This window comes from Trichosurus vulpecula, chromosome 4, assembly GCF_011100635.1.
Source record: "Trichosurus vulpecula isolate mTriVul1 chromosome 4, mTriVul1.pri, whole genome shotgun sequence".
Lineage (NCBI taxonomy): Eukaryota > Metazoa > Chordata > Mammalia > Diprotodontia > Phalangeridae > Trichosurus > Trichosurus vulpecula.
The window spans coordinates 86,755,277-86,781,189 of record NC_050576.1 but is presented as its reverse complement, the minus strand read 5'-3'; positions in this window follow the sequence as shown (position 1 = coordinate 86,781,189).

The following is a 25,913-nucleotide window of genomic DNA, read 5'->3' as shown; positions in this document are numbered from 1 at the left end:
CTGCTGTTAGTGTGTCACTTGTTTTTAACTCTGATGCTTGTTATTGCTATTGAACTATATCAAATTGGACTAAGTTGTTGGTCAACTGGTCTATTATATTTTGTTAATCAGTTAAATATTGACATAATGGAGTGACACTGTAATTCTTTGATGCTATTAATGGCAAAATAATGTCCCCTTGACAATAGATGTAAAAATCAAAATTAAAAATGACAATAGTTAGCATTTATGTAGCAATTTAAGGTTTGCAATATACTTTGTAAATATCTCATTTTATCCTTACAACAACCCTGGAAGTTAGGTCCTGCCTGCCCTATGGGCTTGTTGATAATGAATAGACCCTATGCATAAAAATGGGGGTGTTATGAAAAATATGAAGGGCAGTATAGCATGTTTATGGGGTGTCAGTGGTGAGAAGGGAACAAGAGAACTATTTGGGGAATGCTTTTTCTGGAATTTTTTTGAGTTGCCTTTTCCTTTGAACAATATTAGAGGAGAGTAATAAATCTTCATCTTTTGTGTGTGGGTGTGATTACTTCTGTCAAAAAATGGAGCAATGAACTCTCAGGATCTGATTCTCACCAAAAGTGACAAATTTATGTCCAGGAGGGAAATGATTGAAATTTAAGAGTTTGTAATAGAGAAGGAAAGCCTGGAATATTCTGACATGCATAATAGATTTTTGGGAAAAAATAGAAAATGTAGGTAGATCCTATGGAATAAAGTTTTGATGGGGATGATAACTCAGGACGGATGGGAAACTCTAATAAGTTCCAAATACACAAAGCCAAGCCAAGCCATTCTAATGAAAGTGACCCAGTGATACTACTACCAGGCATATGTTTTGGTATCTTCAACCAAAAGTGTCAGAAATAGGAAAAAATTACACACACGCACACACACACACACATATACACAGACACATACACACACACACGTGTGTGTGTGTATACACACTTGTATATGCATACACCTATACATATATATGTGTGTATTATATATGTATACACACATATATTTGCTGTTTAGTCATTTCTGTCCTGTGTAATTCTTTGCAACCCCATTTTGGATTTTCTTGGCAAAGTCATTGGAGTGGTTTGCCATGTCCTTCTCCAGCTGGTTTATATAGAGAAAGAAACTGAGGTAAACTTGCCTGGTGTCCCACAGCTAACAAGTGTCTGAGGCTGTATTTGAATTTAGGAAGATGAGTCTTCCAGACTTCAGGCCTACCACTCTATCCAATGTGTCACCTAACTGCCCACATATACATACATGTATATATACACAAATATAGTATAAATAGATATATATATATATGTAGATATATATATATATAAACATACATGTATATAAGCACTTTTTCCTATAGTATAAAAAGGAAACAGTGTTTTTTCAAGTGATATATGCTCTGAATGTAATAACATTATCATGAGAGAAATAATGAATATAATAGATTCAGGGAAACTTAGGAACACAGATGTAAAATTTGTGTAAAATATAGTACACAAAAGCAGGAAAACAATATGTACAACTACAATGATATAAAGGAAAAACAACTGTCATTTTCTGAAGAATCCTGATCAATGTAATGAGCAACAATGATTTTGAAGATGATGAAAAATTCTTTATATTTCCTGTCAGAGAGGTGATAGACTCAACGTGAAAATGAGACATTACACATTTTCAAAACTTGCCAAGCTGTTTATTTGTTTTGCCAGATCTTCACTTCTCAAAGGACTGTTTAGGGACTACTATGGGACTCTAAGACAAGATTAAAACTATTTTATTAATAATTATAATGTTTTAATTTCTAACATGGTAAATAACAATAGATATAACCCATATAAATAAAAGTTCTTTCAGGTCCTCAATATTTTTTTGGCTACATATAGGTCCTGGAATAAAACAAAAGAAAAGAAAAAAAAAGAGTACCCCTGTGCTAGTCAGAACTTAATCATACAAATGATGGATACTAGAGACTTGATGAGGAAAATTCCAACTACCTATACAGCTGAGACTGACAGATTGCTTGAACTTTGGAGTTTTAAATTGCATTGGGTTATGCCAATTGGTTGTCTGCACTAAATTCACATTGGCAATGGAATAGGTCGAAACTGCTGTGTTTAACAATAGTGAGATTGTTGCCTCTACATTTCCAGATTGAGAGAGATAGGGTGGTGACCCAATCTGGGAAACCAAAAAAAGGGAGATTGGAACCAGACAATGGAGGGCTTTTAAGTATCACAATATGGATTGGGAAGTTTATCCTTGAGATAAAGGAATGCCACTAGTCAGGGCCAAATAAAGAATTTTTTTAGGTAGATTAATCTGGTATTGTGTATAGGATGAATTATAGTGGGAAGAAAATGGAGACAGAGAGATTACTTATGAGGCTTCCCACTATAATTCATCCTATACACAATACCAGATTAATCTACCTAAAAAAATTCTTTATTTGGCCCTGACTAGTTAGCTCCAGGAGTTAAAAACTAAAACACTAAGTGGCCATGTTGTCATATCTGAAGGAAGAATGAGAAGGAAGGAATTAATTAGGGCAATAAGATATTGTCTGGGGAAGGTCTTAGCACCCAGTAGCTGGTAATAGACAGTAGAGAACAATAAATGAAAGGGTATCCTAATAAAGGCATGATCTCTCTTTGTTTGAGAATAAAATTTTATGATATTTTTCCAAAGCAGTCTAAGAGTCTGAGAACATGAGAATACTAAAAAAAAAAAAAAGGGGTGGATGGAGGTCCCCCCCCCAGTAACATCAATAAAGAGGTGAATCTAATAGTTTTCTTGTAGATTAGAATTTGTTATCTGGCATTTTTATAGTAATCACAATTACATATACATACACACATAATATTTAATAGTTTTTATTTTGTTTTACTATTTCTTTTGCTTACTTATTTTCCTTTTCCAAGAAGAAGTAAAGCATACTGCTAGTGAGCCAACCTCAAATATAGGAAGACTTTGATTGAAGTCCAGTCTCTGGCTTATTCTGGGAGTGTGACTGTACAGATCACTTCATCTCCCAATCTGAAAACTGACTTCTTGAGGCTACAAGTTGAAGAGGAGGTACCATTCTGCATTGATGGAAGGAATTGCCTTACTAGGTGTTCTCCATATCAATGATGTCAAAGATCTTGTATCTCTCATGCCCTTCTCCACTATATACATTAATGTATATACAATTATATACATAAATGTATGTAATCACTTTTTCTTATAGAAAAAAAGGTTAAATTAGATGGAATGCTTCCAGGGGTTGGGAACCTATGGCTTCCAGGCATGTGGCCTTCTACTTCCTTAGAATCAGCCTTTTGACTGATTCTAAGTTTTACAGAATAAATCCTTTTGTTAAGGGGATTTCTTCTATGAAGTTTGGATTCAGTCAAAGGGACACACTTGAGTTCCTAGAGGCCACATTTGGCCTCAAGGCTACAGGTCCCCCACCCCTTGTAGACCCGACCTTTATACTCAATAATAGCATATTTTTAAGTCTCAACTAAAATGTAGCTACTGATGATTTCTTGTTGCATGTTATCTGTGAACAATCTCTCCCTAGGAACCAACAGCAGTCAGTGATTTGAAAAAAAAATCTAAAAAAGAAATATCCAAGAGGATGATATTTTACTTAACATTTGTATCAAGGACTGTGTGAATACCAATTCCACTGCTATCGATTTTTCATCGTGAAGATTCTATGATTTAAATGTTCCCCATTTTTGCCACAGACTTTGAGAAGACTTCTGACAATTACATGATAAATTTGTACCTTGACCCTGAATGCTTTTGGTCACTTTAAAAAATTATTTCCCTGCAGATCTTTTAGCTTAATTTCACTCTTCTTTAAAATGTTCCTCTTTTATCACTTCTCTCATTGGAAGAAACATAAATATCCCAACTTCAATTTTAGTCTCCCTGATTCTTAGAAATTTATTTTTCCCAATAAAGAAAAATGCTCTCTTTTGATCCATTACTTTGATAAACACTTCTCACTGTAAAAAGCTTCATGTGTAAAAGTAGTAAGAAAAATTTGTCACTATTAACTGGTGGCTGACTTATCACAGTTTTCTTTTTGGTAATCAATTCTTTCTTCTGAGTCTGAAGTTTGTCTTTCCCCCCTGTCTTTCTATCTCTTTTTTTCTTTTTTGTCTCTTTATTTCTACCCAATTATTGTGCATTTATTTTCTTCTCCTTTCCACCTCTCACCCCCACCTTACACTGGGGGAAAGAAAAGAAATACAAAATCCTGGCTTTACAGAAGCAAAGTCAAAAAAAGTAAATACCCTCATTGGCTATATCCAAACTGTGTTTCTCATCCTGCACATCAGTACATGCCATCTCTGACATGAGGTGAGTAGCATTCATCTTTTAATCCTCTGCAAACACAGTTGTCCTTTATGGTCACCAGAGTTCTTATATTTTCACAAGTGTTTGTTTTCAGAGTATTATTACAGTAGTATGAATTATTCTCCTAGATCTGCTCATTTCAGTCTGAACTAATTTAAAAAAGTCTTCCCATGTATCTTTGAAACTCTTTTCTCTTTCAATTTCTTACAATGTCCTATCACATTTACATACCATAATTTGTTCAGCTATTCTCCAATTGATGGATACGCTGATAGAATTTTTTTAATGTTGAGGCAATCCCTAAAGATGGACAGTTCCTCAAGATGTTCCTATTTGTAGAATTTATTGTTCTGGTTGCATCAAGACCTAAAATATTGCAGTCCCTAAGAAGAAGTCTATAATCACACAGAAGACTTTGGCTTGATTTCTGCACAGGAAATACAAGGTAAACAAAGAAAGTCTAGTATCTGTATTATGGCATCTGGGTGGTACAGTAGATAGAGTGCCGGACTGGAGTCAGGAAATCTGAGTTCAAACTCAGCCTCAGACATTTAATAACTATGTGACCTGTGCAAGTCACTTTACCACTGTCTCCTTCAGTTTCTTCTACCATAAGATAGGAATGATAATAGCACCTACCTGCCTATCATGAGAGTTGAATGCAAAAACATCTGTAAAACACTTAGCAAAGTGCTTGGCACATAATAAGTGCTATATAAATGCTAGCTTTATTATTACAATATTTTATGACACGCAATTGAATGGACAATCTGTAAAGCTTGTCCATTCACATACATTTCTGGAATAGATAGTAAAAATGGACAATAATTTGCTCCCACAATTGCATAGATGAAGGTGATCAGGCTAGATTAAATTCAGGAAATTATGAAGTTCCCCTAATGACCCCAATCTTTCCCTGAAACAATAACTCATCTTTTTAATACCATTATTCAACTAGTGATGTTGTATGTTACAAAACAGTACAGTGCAGTCTTCAAAAAGATATCTGCAAATAGAGGGAAAGAAGCTGTGATAATTGATGCCAGAAAGAAAGGGGACAATAGAGGGACTAACATAAACTCTATGGTAAGATTAAGAGCAAAGGTGTGTAAGATAAACTTGGAAACTAATTGTTATGTTAATAAAACTGTTTCAGTTAAAAAAAAAAACCTTTTCAAGAAAAATGATCCAAGAATCCGCTCTTTGTAGAGTTTACAATAACAAAATATTTTTCCCTCAATTTTCAAGCAGTTCTTTTGGTCTTAATTAACATAATCTATTTGACTAGAAATTGGTCTATGATATTTGGATATAAACAGATGCAGAAAATGGCAAGTCAAAACAACAACAACAACAACAAACCTTGGACATTCTAGACTCAAGAGTTAGAAGAATGTAGTATTTTTCTTCTCATGACAGAATTAAACACATGGTACCATATTTAAGAACAAATGTCCTCTGAAAAACAAGCATTGTGATGACTTCCTCTAAGTGTCTTAGGTCAAAATATATTCAATAAAGCTACAGTGTAGAACAAAATGGGACTAAAAATATCATTCATTGTTTTCTCATTTCTGATTGACTTTGAGGGAGTAAGTCATACGAAATGCCAAGTCCCATTTTTTCATAGTCAGAATTGAGGTAAACAATTTGTTGAAAATATGCTTATGTTTTCAGCTAATGTAGGACATAGCACAAAACCATGTCAAGACTTTTCCAAACTTAAATTTTGGGTACACTCAATCTATATGTCTTATGATTAGCACAAATAGCATCACTCTATCTTTGCCCAAAATGTCACTGCATGGATGAGCAGTATTGCTCCCTTTAGCTTGAAGCTATGTTCAGTGTGATTCTTTTTTTTTTTTAATGCAATTTATTTATTTAACATATTTGGTTTTCAGCATTGATTTTCACAACATTTTGAATTACAAATTTTCTCCCCATTTCTACCCTCCCCCCCACTCCAAGATGGTTTATATTCTGGTTGCCCTGTTCCCCAGTCAGCCCTCCCCTCTATTACCCCCCTCCCCTCTCATCCCCTTTTCCCTTCCTTTCTTGTAGGGCAAGATAAATTTCTACGCCCCATTGCCTGTGTATCTTATTTTTTAGTTGCATACAAAAACTTTTTTTGTTTTTGAACATCTGATTTTAAAACTTTGAGTTCCAAATTCTCTTTCCTCTTCCCTTCCCACCCACCCTCCCTAAGAAGTTGAGCAATTCAACCTAGGCCACACATGTATTATTATGTATAACCCTTCCACAATACTCACGTTGTGAAAGGCTAACTACATTTTGCTCCTTCCCAACCCATCATGCTTTATTGAATTTTCTCCCTTGACCCTGTCCCCTTTCCAAAGTGTTTGTTTTGATTACCTCCACCCCCATCTGCCCTCCCCTCCATCATCCCCCCACCTTTTATTTTTTTTTTATCTTCCTCCCTCATCTTTCCTGTGGGGTAAGATACCCAACTGAGTATGTATGGTATTCCCCCTCAGGCCAAATCTGATGAGAGCAAGGTTCACTCATTCCCCCCTCACCTGCCCTCTCCCCTCCTCCCATAGAACTGCTTCCTCTTGCCACCTTTATGCGAGATAATCCACCCCATTCTATCTCTCCCTATCTCCCTCTCTCAGTATGTTACTCTCTCATCCCTTAATTTCATTTTATTTCTTTTAGATATCTTCCCTTCATCTTCAACTCACCCTGTGTCTGCTCTCTCTTTTACATATATATATATATATATATATATATATATATATATATATATATACATACATATATATATAAACAAACACATATATATATACACATACATACACATACATACATATACACATAGAGATATACATACATATTCACTTATATATACATAAACATATATATATACATATATACATATATATATATATATGTGCATATTCCCTTCAACTACCCTAATACTGAGGTCTCATGAATCATACTCATCATCTTTCCATGTAGGAATGTAAACAAAACAGTTCAACTTTAGTAAGTCCCTTGCAATTTCCGTTTCTTGATTACCTTTTCATGCTTCTCTTGATTCTTGTGTTTGAAAGTCAAATTTTCTATTCAGTTCTGGTCTTTTCACTGAGAAAGCTTGAAAGTCCTATATTTTATTGAAAATCCATATTTTGCCTTGGAACATGATACTCAGTTTTGCTGGGTAGGTGATTCTAGGTTTTAACCCTAGCTCCATTGACCTCCGGAATATCGCATTTCAAGCCCTTCGATCTCTTAATGTAGAAGCTGCCAGATCTTGGGTTATTCTGATTGGGTTTCCACAATACTCAAATTGTTTCTTTCTGGCTGCTTGCAGTATTTTCTCCTTGATCTGGGAGCTCTGGAATTTGGCAACAATATTCCTAGGAGATTTCTTTTTGGGATCTATTTGAGGAGGCAATCGATGGATTCTTTCAATTTCTATTTTGCCCTGTGGCTCTAGAATATCAGGGCAGTTCTCCTTGATAATTTCCTGAAAGATGGTATCTAGGCTCTTTTTTTGATCATGACTTTCAGGTAGTCCAATAATTTTTAAATTATCTCTCCTGGATCTATTTTCCAGGTCAGTGGTTTTTCCAAGGAGATATTTCACATTGTCTTCCATTTTTTCATTCCTTTGGTTCTGTTTTATAATATCCTGATTTCTCATAAAGTCACTAGCTTCCACTTGCTCCAATCTAATTTGTAAAGTAGTATTTTCTTCAGTGGTCTTTTGGACCTCCTTTTCCATTTGGCTAATTCTGCCTTTCAAGGCATTCTTCTCCTCATTGGGTTTTTGGAGCTCTTTTGCCATTTGAGTTAGTCTGCTTTTTAAGGTGTTGTTTTCTTCAGTGTATTTTTCAGTATTTTTTTGGGTCTCCTTTAGCAAGTCATTGACTTGTTTTTCATGGTTTTCTCGCATCCTTCTCATTTCTCTTCCCAATTTTTCCTCTACTTCTCTAACTTGCTTTTCCAAATCCTTTTTGAGTTCTTCTATGGCCTGGGGACAGTTCATGTTTTTCTTGGAGGCTTTTATTGTAGGCTTTATGACTTTGTTGTCTTCTTTAGGCTGTATGTTTTGGTCTTTGTCACCAAAGAAAGAATCCAAAGTCTGAGACTGAATCTGGGTGTGTTTTCACTGCCTGGCCATATTCCAAACCAACTAACTTGAGCCTTGAGTTTTTCAGTGGGGTATGACTGCTTGTAGACTAACGAGTTCTATGTTCTACGTTTGGGGGGGAGGTGCCAGCTCTGTCAGAGCCTCACTCCTCCTTCCCCAAGGACCCCCAGTCCAGACTGGGCTTAGATCTTCAGCAGGCTGTGCACTCCTGCTCTGATCCACCACTTAATTCCTCCCACCAGGTGGGCCTGGAGCCGGAAGCAGCAGCAGCAGTAGCTGCCCCACCTCCGCTGCCCCCGGGGCTGGAAGCTGAACCGGGAACTCCTTCCACTCCCACAGCTTTTCCCACTAACCTTCTCCGCAGTCTTTGGTGTTTGTGGGTCGAGGGGGTCTGGTAACTGCCGCAGCTCACATATTTAGGGCGCTAGGGCCCCCTCCGCCCGGCTTCTGTTCTGGATCGTCCACGCCGCTCAGGCTGGGCTCTGCTCCACTCCGTTCCCAGCTCCCAGCTCCCAGCTCCGAGCTCCGTGTGGGATAGACCTCACCCAGAGACCATCCAGGCTGTCCTGGGCTGGAGCCCTGCTTCCCTCTGCTGTTCTGTGGGTTCTGCCATTCTAGAATTGGTTCAGAGCCATTTTTATAGGTTTTTGGAGGGACTCGGGTAAGGAGCTCACTCTAGTCCATGCTTACCAGCCACCATCTTGGCCATTCAGTGTGATTCTTAATACTGTTTTTATAAACAAAGACCAACTTTAGAATTGGTCAAGGTAAGTAACTCTCTCTCTCTCTCTCTCTCTCTCTCTCTCTCTCATTCTCTCTCTCTCTCAGACACAGAAGACATGAAAGACAAATTAGGGGGAGAAAAGAGAAAGGAAAATAAAAGATGAAAGAGCAGTAGGGCTTTACTCTGTGCCTAGCACATAGTACAAGCTTAATAAATTATTGATTGATTGATTGACATAGAAGAAAAGCCAAAGGAATAAAACTATATGCTATGATTAAGTAATTATTAAATTAGCAAAGACTACATATATTTGGATGGTGTAAATATCAAATGTTGAGAAAACCATTATTTATCATTTACCTGAGTATTAATATTAGGAGCAATCTGAGAAACAAATACAAAAGTCTGTGCAAGATTTAGGAAAATTATATTTTTAGGCAAACATTAGATTGGGGAACTGACTTTTAAGATAATTACTTTTAATTTATTTTTAGATAAATGCCTTGTTAGGTGATGAAGGAATTTACATTAGTTTTGTAAACTATGTTGATATGACTATATAGTGCAAAAATAATAGTACAAATATTGAGTAGAAACATAATTATTTTAATAGATAAAAACCAATTAGCTTTTTGATAATTTGATTTTTTTCTTTAAAAATGAATTTTATTCATCCATTTATCACTCACAATATTACTTTGAATGCTCTGAATGAAAACTATTTTGTTTTGTTGAAAATATGCTCTATGACTTTTTAGGTCACAGTAATATTGGAATGCCTTCTATTTTTTCTCTTAATGAGAAAACATTCCTTTTGTGTATTTTCATTCTTTTTTTTGGGAGGGGGAAGTGTATGTGAATGTAGGCATCCAATTGCAGTTCAGTTGCTTCAATTTTCTTGGCAGAGATACTGGAGTTGTTTTCCATTTCCTTTTCCTGGTCTCTTTAGAGATGAGGAAACTGAGGTAAATAGAGTTAAGTGACTTGTCCGGGGGGTCACATGAGGCCAGATTTGAACTCAGAAAGATTGATTTTTCTGACTTTAAGCACAATACTCTATCCACTGAGCCACATATAGTACATTGATGTTATTCAGACCCAGGCACTTGATCTACTATGTACATAGTAGATCAAGTGCTTGGGTCTGAATATATATATATGTATGTATGTGTCTATGTATGTATGTATGTGTATATATATATATATATATTATACACATACACACACATATACACACATATATAATATATATATTATACACACACACACACACACATATATATAGTCTTTAATTTGTTCTACAAAGTCAGACTGAATACCTTTTAAGGCAAGAGCAAGGGAATGGGGTTACTACTGTGAATGAAAGGAATAAGGTTTAATTATAAATGTTAAAAATTGGGTGGGATATCCAAGAAAGAGTTTGTGCCTATTGTTCTCTATTTATAATATGACTATTAATCATGATTGACCTTTTGAGAAGATTACTTCCTAAAACAATATAATATTTCAAATATTCCATGTAAAAAGGTAACTTCCATACCTTAGAACAAATAAGTCTATTTATTATTTCCTCTAGGTACTACGATTGGAATTTGAGTAGCTACCCCTCGGTAAATAGTAGTTTTAGGGTAAGGACTTATAAGTCTTGCTTCCTTCAGCAAATGGCTATACATCCTTCAGAAAAAATATAGCTTTTGCCAAAGTGATACATCAAGGTCTTCTTTTCCAAAGGCTGTACCAATGGTTACTCCTAAATTGTCTTTAGGGACAAGGTAAGCCATATTCTGGTCACTGATGTGTCAAAGAAGACAGAACATTTGTGTCTCCTTAGGCGTTAACCATCCACACTTCCTATTTCCACAACACCAGTCAGGCCTGCTGTGAGTGAAGAAGCTATGGTGCAAAACTGAAATAGTTTGGTTAACTGTACCCCCAGAGAGACTGATCTGGGATTCATCTACGGGCCCTTTGGGCAAGAAAAATGTGAAAGAGGTTTATAGAACTCTGTCAGGGAGCTCTGGAGACCCCAGGGAACCTCCTTGCCTACTGCTTTTAGTTTCCTTTCCAGTGCTTTTTACTTTCCTGGCCTCCTTTTAATCTCCTTGTAATTGCTTTTATCTGGGGGTATTTGAATATATTTCTTATAAAAGGGAATCTTTACTTGAATCCTCAGCTTCAGAGTGATCCATTGCACCAGATGTGGAACCTTTACTGGGACATGCAGGGACATTAACTGGAGAAAGATGTTACAAATAGAGTGCTGGAATTGGAATCAGGAACACTTGAATGTGAATCCCACCTTTGCCACTTACTAGCTGAAGTATGTCCATAGGAAACTCATGGAATCATAAAATCAGATGTGTAAGAGACCTTGGAGGTAATATAGTCTTATACTCTCATTTTGGAGATGAGAAAATGGAAGCTCTAGAACATTAATTGATTTGGTTACATAGGGAGTAAATGGCAGAGTCAGGATCTGAACATGGGACCCATAACTCTAAGAACATTGCACTTTTCACTGTGCTACTGCATTGCCAATTAACCTCTCTCTGACCCTTAATTTCTTCGTCTATAAAATGTGGATGACAATAGCACCTACTTTGTTTTGAGGCTTGAATAACATAATGAAAGTAAAATGCTTTTCATACTTTAAAGCAATATCTAAATGTCAGTAATTATTATTATCACTAACCAAATAATTAAGATGACTTTTGGCTCACCTTAGCTGAGGCCTTCTTCTGAAAAGGCCCATATACTGTTTCAAGAAGCAATCAAGTCTCTTTCATTGTTCTTCAATTCACTCCCATGAAGCTTTGGGGCATAATTTGCAAATAAAAGTCTCCTTACCCCTTCAACACCTTCAGCGAGTTACATACATACACAAAAACATACTAAGGGCTTAGACAAGTTTCTATAGTGGTATAAATCCAATATTTCCCAAGCAAGTTCAATGACAAACCCATTTTCATGGCACCTGGAACTGGGGCACATATTGAAACAAAGCACTATTTCAAGATCTCTTGAGTAGATATTGTTTTTGTTCAGTTGTTTCTGATTCTTCACGACCCCTTTTGGGGTTTTCTTGGCAAAGATACCAAAGTGATTTTTCATGTCCTTCTCCAGATCATTGTATAGATGAAGAACTGAGGTAAACAAGGTTAAGGGACTTGCCCAGGGTCACACAGATACTAAATATCTGATATCAGATTTAAACTCAGGAAGGTGACTCTTTCTGACTCCAGGGCTGGTACTTTATCCACTGTACCACCTAGCTGCCCTCTTAAATGGGTATGCTGTAATTTGAATATGAGGGAAATTTAAAAAGACTGGGTATTAATCAGTGAAAAGTTTGATCAGAGTTTTAGAGTTTTTAGTGACACAGAATTGTTAAAACTTCCTTCTTAAATTACTTTGCACAGTGTCTTTACGCTGATAAAGAGTTTATTTTCATTTCAGGAGGTGACAAAACCCCTACTGTGAGTGAAATGACACATGTAGTATTCTCTCTGGGAGTGCCATTAAGGACCTTTGAGAATTATATTGAGATCCAGTGACAATGACAATTTATTCAATCTAAATGCATATATCCAGACTTGTGTTTTATTTCCTTCCCATGTCACAACTTCCCTTAAAATTCTCCTTGGTGTGTTTCTTTTTGATATAGAACCATTTGTATTTTCTAGAAGGCATGCCTATATGGTGTAATTTCCATCAAGTACCATCACATTGAAAAGGCTTCACATACAGGTTTTTTGTCAGCCTTAGCTTCACAACACAAGTTTATCAGCAGGTGATAATTTTTTTTGAGATAGCAATCATTAATATAAGATTTGCAATATGTGGCAGAAGCATAGTGTAGCAGGAAGAGTATTGAATTAGTATATATGAAGACTTGGGTTCAGGTACCTCCTCAGACATTTACCAGCTCTGTACCATATAGCTCTGGGCCATAACCTCTCAACCTATCACCCTACTCTAAAATGGAGATATTAATTGCACCTACCTTATAGAGTTACTGTTCTCATCCAATGTCAAATCAAAAGCACTAACAAATGCTTTGCAGACCCTAATGTGCTGTATAAATGCTAGTTGATGTTATTATAGCAACATCATCATCATCATCATCATTTTAATTATTGTGGTGCTCAGATAACTGCCTTAGGATGATAGACATTTATATAGCTATCAGATGGGTGCTTATTAAAATGCTTTCTATATTTGTTATAGTCAGTTTCATATATGATATGTAGATTAAGGCCCTAATTTCAAAATATTAATTTCTTCAATTGAATTTTTATGTTAATCTTTCACAAAAGCAGCTAAGATTTTTGAGATATCTACCAAAGCCTTTTCCTTGATAGCTTCATGTTCAATAAGTCTTGCCTGAAGGATACTCAAGAATTTGTAATTATCACCCTCATCCATTGGTTCATCTAGTGTGACTTCTAGATTCAAGCTCAAAACTTTTGGTCTTTTTTCTTTCTTTCTCCCTTTTGTATAGTAAAATATTTTCACTTACTAAGTCCAAATGACATTCTCATATTTGTACATATAGGCAGTACATAATAATGTACATATAAGTACATATGCTAAAGGAGTTGTTTAATGTGTTTTTCAGTGGAACCTTAGAGTTTGATGCTCTCCTTGTTCATTAAGTGATTGATAAAATAAAGGCTATTTTAAAGGTCTTAGTGCAATTTTAAGCTATTAAGTTATAGAATCCCAAAACTGCCCTCAAATTTTGGGGCCATCTTGTATTTCAATCTTGCTGCCTTTTTAAAGAGGCAATTCATACCTAGTTCTGTTTTAAAGATGTTCTAATGGATTTAGGGTTAAAGAGAACCACAATAGGCTTAAACTGTCTTTCTGAAAAATACAAATTTTGATATCATTTGAAAAAATGATTGTTTTGGTGTTATGTTTAAAATAGAGGATATTCTTCTATATGGACATTAAATATACCCTCGCAATCATATTACACTTGGATCTATCTTATATTTATGTTAGTATATTTATATTTTATGAGGACAAGCCATAAGAGTGAAATTGAGTAAAAAACAATGTGAAAAAGCAGCAAAAATAGTATAAATGTTATAGGGCTTTCCGTTAGCTTTCTTTGTAATTACTAATTCATAATTTCCAATGGTTTGTTTCAATAATTACTAATTCTTTACACCCAAGACTTTTTCATACACCCATTTTGCTCTTCAGCCAACACTATTTTTGCATTTATAGATTCATTATTTGGTGATCCAAGCTGCAAGTGTTTTGAAAAAATTACATCAACACATAATTGGCCCATACTTGGAGGAGTCACCAATATGTGGCATCTTCTGTTAAGAAAAGCGGGATCAAACATGTGTCAGGGAGGAAGGTAACATGTGTCACTAGTAATGTAAGCGACATTGTGAAGCATTTGAACCAATAATTATAGATCTTATCCAGTCCAACCTGTTTCTAAGTAAAGGAATGTAGTTTCATTCACCTCCCTTAATATATAACTCTTCTGTCATTCATTATTTTAAGACTAGAGAGACTTTCTGTTTCTTATTTGATCTATTTTGCATTTTTGTTGCATTATAATTCTTGCAGCCATATGGGTGCCTAGATATTTTTCATAAGCCCCTTTCTTGGGTGTTCTTTCTAAACTCTGATTTCTGTACTTCTCAAGACTCTGTAGGAAAGTTTTTGATTTATATAAATTATTTCTTTTGTTCTTTAAACTGATCTCTTTTTAATATCCTTAATATTTTTGACTTCCTTTAAATGCTGATTAAGAGAATGTAGAATTTCTGGTAATGCTTTTATTTTCCAGATTCCTTCCTACATATTTCTTTCTTGGGTAATGTGGTATTCATGTTTTCTATTCTGCTAGATATTGATGCAATATTTCTCTGCAGATCTTCAATAGTCCTCTCACATTGCTTATGCCATGATGGCATTTGACACCTTTCTCTAGCATTATTCTTTGATAGTCATATTTTTTTATTTTCATTATCCCTGAGACAATGGCAACCACATATACACCTGTAGTGTTCATTAATATATTGTTTGGTGACTTGGAGATAAGGACATTGTTGACAAAAAGTAGTATGAAAACTTTGCCTACAAGTGGTGACAACTGTTTCTATTTTTTAATGATACCGTACAGGTGCATAATGAAAGCATTTATGTCTTCATTCCATTTCATGCACACTTGTGGTTTGTTTACTTTAATGGTTATTATCATGTGCAATGAAGCATTTCTAACAGGTTGGTATTGATATGTCTGATCTATTTCCATGTGACTTGCCTTCTTTTCATATCAGAACACAAAGGGAAGCCATTCATTCCTTTGTCCTTTATGTCAAGCTAATCATCATCATGATTTCTGAGTAGTTACAGCCTACAACTTTATGCCACCCTATTTCTCTTAGATTCATAGGAGCAGTTTGATCATACTGGCCAGGTTGTTAACCCCATCAGTTGTTTTGTCAGATTTCAAAGTGGTCAAGTTTTGGTGTTGCTTCTAGGATCTCACGGCTCCTGTACCAGTCTCTGAGGACACAGAGTCCCTGTTTATGTTAATAGTGTCTCTATTGCAACCCCCCCCCCCCACATGGATGATGGGTTGGGCTTTGAGGGTGTCTTGTTATTGTAATTGTTGTTGCTGATATGCAGTACGGCATAGCAGACAAAGAGCTAGCCTCACAGTCAGGTCCTTACCCTGGCATATACTGCCTATTTGACCTGGACAAGTTCCTTAGACTGTCAGTGATTTGAGTAACTTTCTAAGATTAGAAGTTGCAAAATAAGGTGCCAAACTGCATTGGTATATAGAATTTCCTTATCTAGCAATTCCTATATTAATGAAACCATGGAACCATTATTATTATCAATCTAGGACCCTTGTTACTAGGACCTGTTTTGGGTAACGACTTGAATCAGAGCTCTGATCCCCTATTCACTCTGAATTTCTTAATTTCTTCCTCAAGTCCAGTGTGTGTGTATGTGTGTGTGTAATATATATTATAAACACACACACACGCACATATATATGCGTATATATGTATGTACTCTCTATTTATAATATTTTTCTAGTCCTCGTTATGATCATCTAGGCTCCAACACTTTCTCGTTGCATAATCACAACTGTTGCTGATGCTTCCTATCCTCATTTGGGGTTTTCTTGACAAAGATTTTTGTTTGCCATTTCCTTTTCCTGCTCATTTTACAGATGAGGAAACTGAGGCAAACAGGGTCTCATAGCTAGTAAGTGTTTTGGGCAAAATTCAAACTCAGGACTCTCTGACTCTAGGCTCAAAACTCTACCCACTGTGCCACCTAGCTGCCCTAGATAATAGTACACTAGTCAATAAACTTTTGGAACCTTATTGTACTCATCTAAAAAGGGGGATACTAATGATCTCATTAATTATCTTACAAAGTTGTTGTGAAAAAATTGCTCTGTTAACCTCAAAGCTTTATATTAATGTAAGGAACTATTATTCATGATCTTTTCTCAGATCTTCCACCTTGACACCATTAGCCTCCTCATAAATAGACTAAAATCCATACTTCTTGACTTCCTATAAAAACATTATAGTGCTTATACTCTGATATTAATATTGCTTGATCGTTCTTTCCCTGTTTCATTCACCAACTTTTCTTTCTCCATAGAACCTCTAAATGTAAGTTTTTACTAACTTCTCCTTTCTTCTCTCCTCATTCTCCATGTTATCATGCTTGTGATCTCATTGATCATCACTTTAATGCAGACATTTCCCAAATCTATACCTAAGTAGTGACTACTCTCTTTATTTATGATTATGGAAAAAGGAAAGAACCTATATGTTCTAAAATGTTTATAGGTACTCTCTTTGTGGTGGTAAAGAACTGGAAATTTCAGGGATGCCCATCAATTGGGGAATGGTTGAACAAATTGTGGTACGTGATTGTGATGGAATACTACTTTGCTTTAAGGAATTATGAGCTCAGTGATCTTAGAAAAACAGGGAAAGATTTGTACAAAATAATGAAGAGCAAATTGACCAGAACCAAGAGAACATTGTAAATGGTAACAGCAATATTGTTTTAAGGACAACTTGAAGTGAATGAATGGTTTTGACTATTATGAGTACCTAAATTAACTACAAAGGACATATAAAGGAAGACACTATCTGTATCCAGAGAAATACCTGATAAATATAAGTGTTATAGAATGATTTTAAACATAGGTATTATATATACACATATATGTGTACGTATATACATACATACGCATATATGTATGTGTGTGTGTGTGTGTGTGTGTGTGTGTATGTATATATATATATTTGTGTCTAGTGGTAGCTATCCCTACAGTGGATGTGGGGAAAAAGAAAAAGACTACATGAAAGTTTTATTATATGTTTAAATGGAATAACAAGTTGTACAGAATAAATTTGCAATTTCATATGTAATCATTAAAAAAAAATTACTCTTATAGAAATGCTTGTTTTTTCCCATTAGTTAAAAATAAAATAATCACTTTAAAAAAAGACAATAAAAATAAATATCATGATGGTAGTAGGAAACAGGGCTACAATCACGCTTTAATAAGGCACAGAGGATGTAGGGAAAATTGCACATAAAACAGAGACGAGCTGAAAAAGAGGAGATGGAACAGAGGTTGATGGCATGGGGCTGGAGGATGGCAGGGCAAAGGCAAGCAGGAAGCATGAGGAAGAGAATGGAGATAGGTAAAAGCACAGATAGTCACTCATATAACCATGCATTCTTGTTGGGAGCACTTGACATCATGGGCCCAATGGAGATGGAAGTGTTTGTTGGGGCGGGGGTTTGATGCATAATTTTTTAGGTTTTTTGGGGGAAATAGATTAATGTTCATCTGTGCCACTTTGGGCTTAGTTCATTTACATATACAAATCATTTCAAAGTTGTCAGTAAAACTTTAAAGTTAACATGTCCACATTATCTCAAAATTATAAACACTATTTGGTGATCTGCTGGTTTTTACTGTGGATGTCTGGAATTTGCTTGAGATTTACATATCATAGGACCCAAAGACCCTAATAACAAAGCCTAGATGACTTCCTCTGATTCAGCCTATGTTATCATGATGTGATTTTTGGTTAATATATGATAAAATTTGAAAATTATGCTCCTTTGATCTTTGGGACAGCTCGCATGTGACTTCTAGTTTCCCCTTTGCAATCTTATTCTCTGCTAACACCACTTTATACTGGCCACTTATAAGCTTGCTATATTGAATTGAAGGTGAGTTGGGGCAGGGTGGTGGAGGTGGGGGATATGGTCAGGCAAATCAGAACAAGATACGATATTCAACACATCTACACTCTAGTGAAGAGCTCTAACTCAATGTCTTCCTATTGCAGCTTCAAACTCATGTATCTAAAAATTTTCTACCCCCCAAACCACCACTACTTCCTGATTTTTGTATTTCTCAAAACCAGGACAGTGGCAGGTTTAAATGGAGGTGAAAACTGAGGTGTCAATGACACTAGAACTCTCCCAGGTTCAGGGTTCTATGTGGAAGTACTCTGGAGAAGGGTATATATCTAGGGTGAATAGGAGATCAGAGCTTCAAAGGCAGTGGAGTGTTTAATTCCTCTCCTCCTCCTCTGCCTGAAGATAGCTGGCATTGAATTTCAGACTTCTTTGTTCCTTAAATTTTTCATAATCCTTCATAAGTGTAATATTTTAAGGACTACCTTACCTAAATATGAACCTATGACTGATAAATACCATGTGATCTGCATTTGTTTATTGAAAACAGAGCGATGCTGTGGAGGATGGCAATGAATGATTTGTGGTATGGAGAACAAGACAAAATTTGAACTCACACATACACACACATATCTGTGTGTATGTGTGCATACCTGTGTGCATATATATATATATATATATATATATATATATATATATATATATATATATATATATATATATATGCATATATATCTGTGTATGTGTGTTTGTATAAATCATAGTGTAAGGATTCTAGGATAATCATGAGTTGGTTTTGATCTTTCCAGAATTAATTCCTATGAGCCTCTCAACAGCAGAGAAAGAGGAAGACAAGACTTGAAAATAGCTTTCCCCTTAGGCTATTGAGTTTTGATTAACAGACTAGTGTGAAGAAAAGAACTTTGTTTATGCAAAGTTCTGAGAACTTCTAGTTTTCTTATGTTTTTTTTTTCTTTTTCCTCTTCAAGACCAGCCTTAACTCCAAATCATTCTGGCTCTCACTGATTCACCAATAATAGGTCCCAGGCTAAGCCCTACTTAGCTATTCTTTGGGCCCCCATTTGTTTTGAATGAATGTAAATGAATGTAAATAGCAAAGTGTCCCCCACTGAATCCTGGGCAATCTCCAGTTGAACTGATCTATAGCTGGTCACTGGATCCAGATAGCTCCAGAGGAGAAAGTGAGGCTGGTGACTTTGCTTAGCCCTCCCTCACTTAAAACCAATTTACTTGCATGTCATGGCATCATCTCCATGATGCCATGGTCCTCTTCTAGAAAGAAGGACAAACAACAGCAGCATCAGCAGCAGCAGGTAAATCAAAGCCATTTTACTGCTCCTAGAGTGAGAACTGAACCAATTTAAGGCTGAGTGGTAGCAGTTGAAGGGAACATTTGGAAAAGAGTCTGACCTGCCTTCACACATTCAGTTTCCCTTTCTAAAGCCAGACTTACTAGAGAACACAAGTTGTTAGATTCTGGAGTTAGGACCCCAGCTTAAATTCCACATCTCACTTTTACCACCTGTGTGATTTTGAGCAAGACATTGTAACCCTTCCCTGGGCCTCAGTTTTCTCATCTGAGGAGGTTGGACTAGAAGACTTCCAAAAGTCCTTCCAGTTCTAAATATTTGATCCTATGATTCCATAACCAAAAGTGGAGAGTTCTCTATCACTCCTTTTTTTTTTAATATTAGAAGACCAAAGCAAAAGAAATCCTGGAAACCTGGAGGAGGGAATAGGCTACAGCTTTTCCTACAGCTGTACCCAAATCTCTCCTCTCTCCAGGCTTGGGTCATAACTGTCCCTACTGAATTGTAAACTTCAGGAGGGAATAGAGATGAAGGAAGAGCTAGGATGGTAATGGCCAAGCTGATTTGAAGTGGAACAATCAAAGCTGTGGGTTGAGATGAAGCAAGTAACAAGGAGAAACTGAGACCAGGAATGTAAGTTGAGTAAATGTTTAGGAGGTTTATTGGGACAATGGAAAATAAGGCAGGCTACCTCAGTAGAGTACAAGTAAAACGTACTTGGGGAGGAGTCAAGATGGCAGCTAGAAAGCAGGGACCAGAGTGAGCTCCCTGCCGAGTCCCTCCAAAAACCTATAAAAAATGGCTATGAACCAATTCTAGAACTGCAGAACCCACAAAACAGCAGAGGGAAGCTGGCTCCAGACCAGGACTGCCTGGCTGGTCTCTGGGTGAGGTCTATCCCACACGGAGCTGGGAGCTAGGAGCTGGGAACGGAGTGGAGCAGAGCCCAGCCTGAGTGGCATGGACCAACCAGACCAGGAGCCGGGCGGAGGGGGCCCTAGCACTCTGAATCAGTGAGCTGCGGCAGTTACCAGACTTCTCAACCCACAAACACCAAAGACAGTGGAGAAGGTTAGTGGGAAAAGCTGTGGGAGTGGAAAGAGTTCGCGGTTACCAGCCCCAGGGGCAGCGGAGGTGAGGCAGCTACAGCTGTTGCTGCTTCTGGCCCCAGGCCCACCTGGTGGGAGGACTTAAGTGGTGGATCAGAGCAGGAGTGCACAGCCTGCTGAAGATCTAAGCCCAGTTCGGGTTGGGGGTTCTTGGGGAAGGAGTAGTGCTGGTGTGACAGAGCTGGCACCTCCCCCCCAAACGTGGAACATAGAACTCTCTAGTCTACAAGCACTCATACACCACTGAAAAACTCAAGGGTCAAGTTAGTTGGTTGGGAATATGGCCAGGACGCGAAAACGCGCCCAGATTCAGTCTCAGACTTTAGATTCTTTCTTTGGTGACAAAGAAGACCAAAACATACAGACAGAAGTTAACAAAGTCAAAGAGCCTACAACAGAAACCTCCAAGAAAAACATGAACTGGTCCCAGGCCATGGAAGAGATCAAAAAGGATTTGGAAAAGCAAGTTAGAGAAGTAGAGGAAAAATTGGGAAGAGAAATGAGAAGGATGCGAGAAAATCATGAAAAACAAGTCAATGACTTGCTAACGGAGACCCAAAAAAATACTGAAAAATACACTGAAGAAAACAACACCTTAAAAAATAGACTAACTCAAATGGCAAAAGAGCTCCAAAAAGGCAATGAGGAGAAGAATGCCTTGAAAGGCAGAATTAACCAAATGGAAAAGGAGGTCCAAAAGACCACTGAAGAAAATACTACTTTAAAAATTAGATTGGAGCAAGTGGAAGCTAGTGACTTGATGAGAAATCAAGATATTATAAAACAGAACCAAAGGAATGAAAAAATGGAAGACAATGTGAAATATCTCATTGGAAAAACCACTGACCTGGAAAATAGATCCAGAAGAGACAATTTAAAAGTTATTGGACTACCTGAAAGCTGTGATCCAAAAAAGAGCCTAGGTATCATCTTTCAAGAAATTATCAAGGAGAACTGCCCTGATATTCTACAGTCACAGGGCAAAATAGAAATTGAAAGAATCCATCGATTGCCTCCTCAAATAGATCCCAAAAAGAAATGTCCCAGGAATATTGTCACCAAATTCCAGAGCTCCGAGATCAAGGAGAAAATACTGCAAGCAGCCAGAAAGAAACAATCTGAGTATTGTGGAAACACAATCAGAATAACCCCAGATGAGGGGGAATGAGTGAACCTTGCTCTCATCAGATTTGGCCTGAGGAGAGAATACCATAGATACCCAATTGGGTATCTTACCCCACAGGAAAGAAGAGGGAGGAAGATAAAAAGGGGAGGTGATGATGGAGGGGAGGGCAGATGGGGGTGGAGGTAATCCAAAATAAACCCTTTTGAAAGGAGACAGGGTCAAGGAAGAAAATTCAATAAAGGGGGATGGGTTGGGAAGGAGCAAAATATAGTTAGTCTTTCACAACATGAGTATTGTGGAAGGGTTACACATAATGTTACACATGTGGCCTATGTTGAATTGCTTGACTTCTTAGGGAGGGTGGGAGAGAGGGGAAGAGGGGAGAGAATTTGGAACTCAAAGTTTTAAAAACAGATGTTCAAACACAAAAAAAAGTTTTTGCATGCAACTAGAAAATAAGATACACAGGCAATGGGGCATAGAAATTTATCTTGCCCTACAAGAAAGGAAGGGAAAAGGGGATGGGAGGGAAGTGGGATAATAGAGGGGAGGGCTGACTGGGGAACAGGGCAACCAGAATATATGCCATCTTGGCGTGGGGGGGAGGGTAGAAATGGGGAGAAAATTTGTAATTCAAACTCTTTTGAAAATCAATGCTGAAAACTAAATATGTTAAATAAATAAATTTAAATTAAAAAAATAAAACAAGTAAAACATACTTGTTTAAGGTGATCTCTCAGTGTATTTCAGATCTTGCTTTCTCAGGGTAAGAGGTAAAGTTTGCCTTTCACCACTATGTGAAATTATACAAATTCTTCCTTGAGTTGTTACTCTCAATTTTTCTTTCACAGATTAAGAGTTTTCTAGAAGCTCCTAGGTCTTATTTAATGAAAACTGCATTCTTCTAATTAATTCCAAATTGATATTTCTGGTTTTAGGAAGGTTATAACTCTTACTAGTGCATTCTCTTCCCCTCTTTATCGTCATCTGTCTAGGCGTTCTGTCTCTGTCTCCTCTGTTTCTTTGTCTATTCTTTCTCAATCTTTGTGTCAGTCTCTGTCTTTCTGTTTCTTTTTCTCAGCCTCCCTCAGCCTTCCCTTTTTGCCTCTATTATCCATGGTAGATACATATATTTTTGGAAAACTAAAGTTATAACTTGCTGTAGCAGAAAGAATCCTGGATTTTAGTCATAGGATCTGACTGCTCCCTATTTCCCATATGTAGGTGGGTCAGCTCATTTTACTCTTTTGGGCCCATTTTCTCATCTATGAAATAAGGGGTTTGGGCTAGATGGACCTCGAAGATCCTTCTAACTTTAAATCTAAGAATGTATGAACTTTCACATGTCCTAAAAGGTTCATGTTTGTCAATTTCACACATATTTGGAAATAATTTGTTAGATTCTCTATCAGATTCTAGGAATTTTCATCCTCTTGTGCTTCCTCCTTTATGGAAATTTGCTAAACAAAAATTTATTTTCTAGCCAATGTTTTAGGAATAAATCCATTCTGTGGAGGGGTATAAGAGTGGGAGGGGAAGTAGAAATTTGAAAAAAAAAATTATCTTTTCCCACTTTAAAGGCATTGTTTAACACATGGCTTTATGGAAATGTGGTGTATACATGGTACGGACTTTATTTTTTTAAGTTTTATTTTTAATTGAGTCTGAAAAGAGAACTGGTAGTGTAGGCCTTCCTTTGTGCAAGGGATAATTCTAGTAAGAACTTTTACTTATTTGACAATACTGGCTCCTACTGTTTTGCAGTCTGTGCTGAATTACTTCCTTTTTAAACACTGCTTTCCTTTATGGTGACTTAAGAAAATATTAAATTTCATATGATGAATAGAAGGTGAAATGTTTTGGGCTATATGAAAACTTCATTTCTATTACATTCAAGCAATTCTGTAAAGTCTTACATTTTTTACAAGAGAAAATTAACTTTTTTTTTTCATTAGCAGACTTTAAACAATATTTATTTTTTAAGATACACACTAGTTCCAAGCATGATTTCTCCAAGCTTAGTAGGTTCTCCTACTACAATTTCTTTTTATTCCAATGTAAAAGTTTACATAGAAATGATAGGCTTCATCCTTACAGAATTAGCATTTGTAGCCCAAATTACCTTTTTCATGTGATAATTCTTCATTGAATCAGAATATTCATGCTTTAAGTACAAAGAAACGATTCTTTGATTAGCCCATTCAAATTTGGACATTCCTGGCTGATAGTTTAGATTGTCCATTAGTTCATGAATTTTCATGAGGAAAGACACTTTGATATGAATATTCTAGTTATTGTCAATGTTTCAATAATTTCATGGTTTTCTTAAGGCAGCTATTTCAAAATCTATTTGGAAGATCAGATAAGATAAAAATCTGCATTAAAATGTAAGTTATCCTGGCATCAAGATGTTAGCAATTTACTTTCTGTTCTAATTTAGTGACAGGTGGATGGATACTCAGACAGTTGTAGCATTTTTGTGCCAGAAATAATTTTACAAACTTTTGCATTCTTTTAAACTTAGTGTCCTGTACAAAGTCACATGTATCTTTCTTAGAAATTGTAGAAAGATAAAATATATCTATTTGAATGTAAGCTCCAGGTGAGCAAGCACCATTTTTTTGGTATTTCTTTTATATACCTTTCCTAGTGCTTAAAACAGTGTAAGTGACTAGAACATACTAAGTGCTTATTAAAATTTGTATAGTTTGACCGAATAATTTAATATATTCAGCAACTGCAAAGATTGCCTCACTTCTGAAATTATACTTAGCCCTGTAACTATAAGGCCCTTTTCTGGGCCTCAGTTTCCTCACTTGTAAAATGAAATGTTTGGTCTAGATTGTCTATAAAGTCCCATCTATTGCTAAATTCTAATATTCCCATGAGTAAAAGGCTGATACCAAAGAAACCAAAAGAAAATCAGATTATAGAATTCATTCTTTTTTCACTTTTAACCTAATACCCCATGTGACTGGTGATGTTATTGAGGTGCTGTGCCATTGTGTGAAAAGAATTACCATAGATTACAATGTTCACTGAATGGAAAGGACTGCTTTCTAGGAATTATGAAGAATTGTAATCAAAGATAATTTTGGCAGCAATTTTATTTGTGGCACAGTTTGAGAACATTTGAACTTCAAGCCACCAAGAATGTCTCAAAAACAAATATTAAAGAAACTCATTATTACCTGCCTGCAGGGAGTTCCTGGTATTGTTAGCAAAAACTTTCTCATTTCATGTTTCAGTGCTGCCAAATATCATAAATTAGAGATTAGAGGTCTAGAATAGGTTTCAGAACTCCTGGGTTCTAAATCAGGGTATGTGGTCTTGGGTAAGTTATACTGCACCTTGTTAGGACTCAGTTTCCTCTTCTTGCATTATTTTAGCTGTGTATATAGCCATTCAATGTTGTCAGAGCACTTCACAGACAAATTCTCATTTTATCCTCACAACAACAATTTTATTCCTACATAGTAAAGTGAGGAAACTAAGACTAGTTAAAAGACTTGCTTCTGTTAGTTTTACACCCCTCACAAATCAGAAGTGAGATTTGATCTCACATCTTCATGACTAAAGTTTAATTCATATTCAATTGGGAAATAGATGTAGTCCTCCATGGAACATTAATCATTTTAAGAAAAATGTTATGCAGATGAATTGTAGGAGGCACTATCTTAATTAGATGGCTACACTCTTTCCAAGACCTCTCAAAGGAGGGCATTAGATTTCCTAATTACTGAGGCTTCTTAGATTATTGAAGCTTCCATAAGTATCCTGCTGATTTAGTTGGTTTCCAAACATATTTCTTATAAGAGTTTCTAGGGTCAGGTAGAAAAATATTTTAAATGTTTAAAATCTTCAGAGCTTTTGCAGTTTTTTTTTCCATGATCAGGAATCCCTATTTTTTATGGCT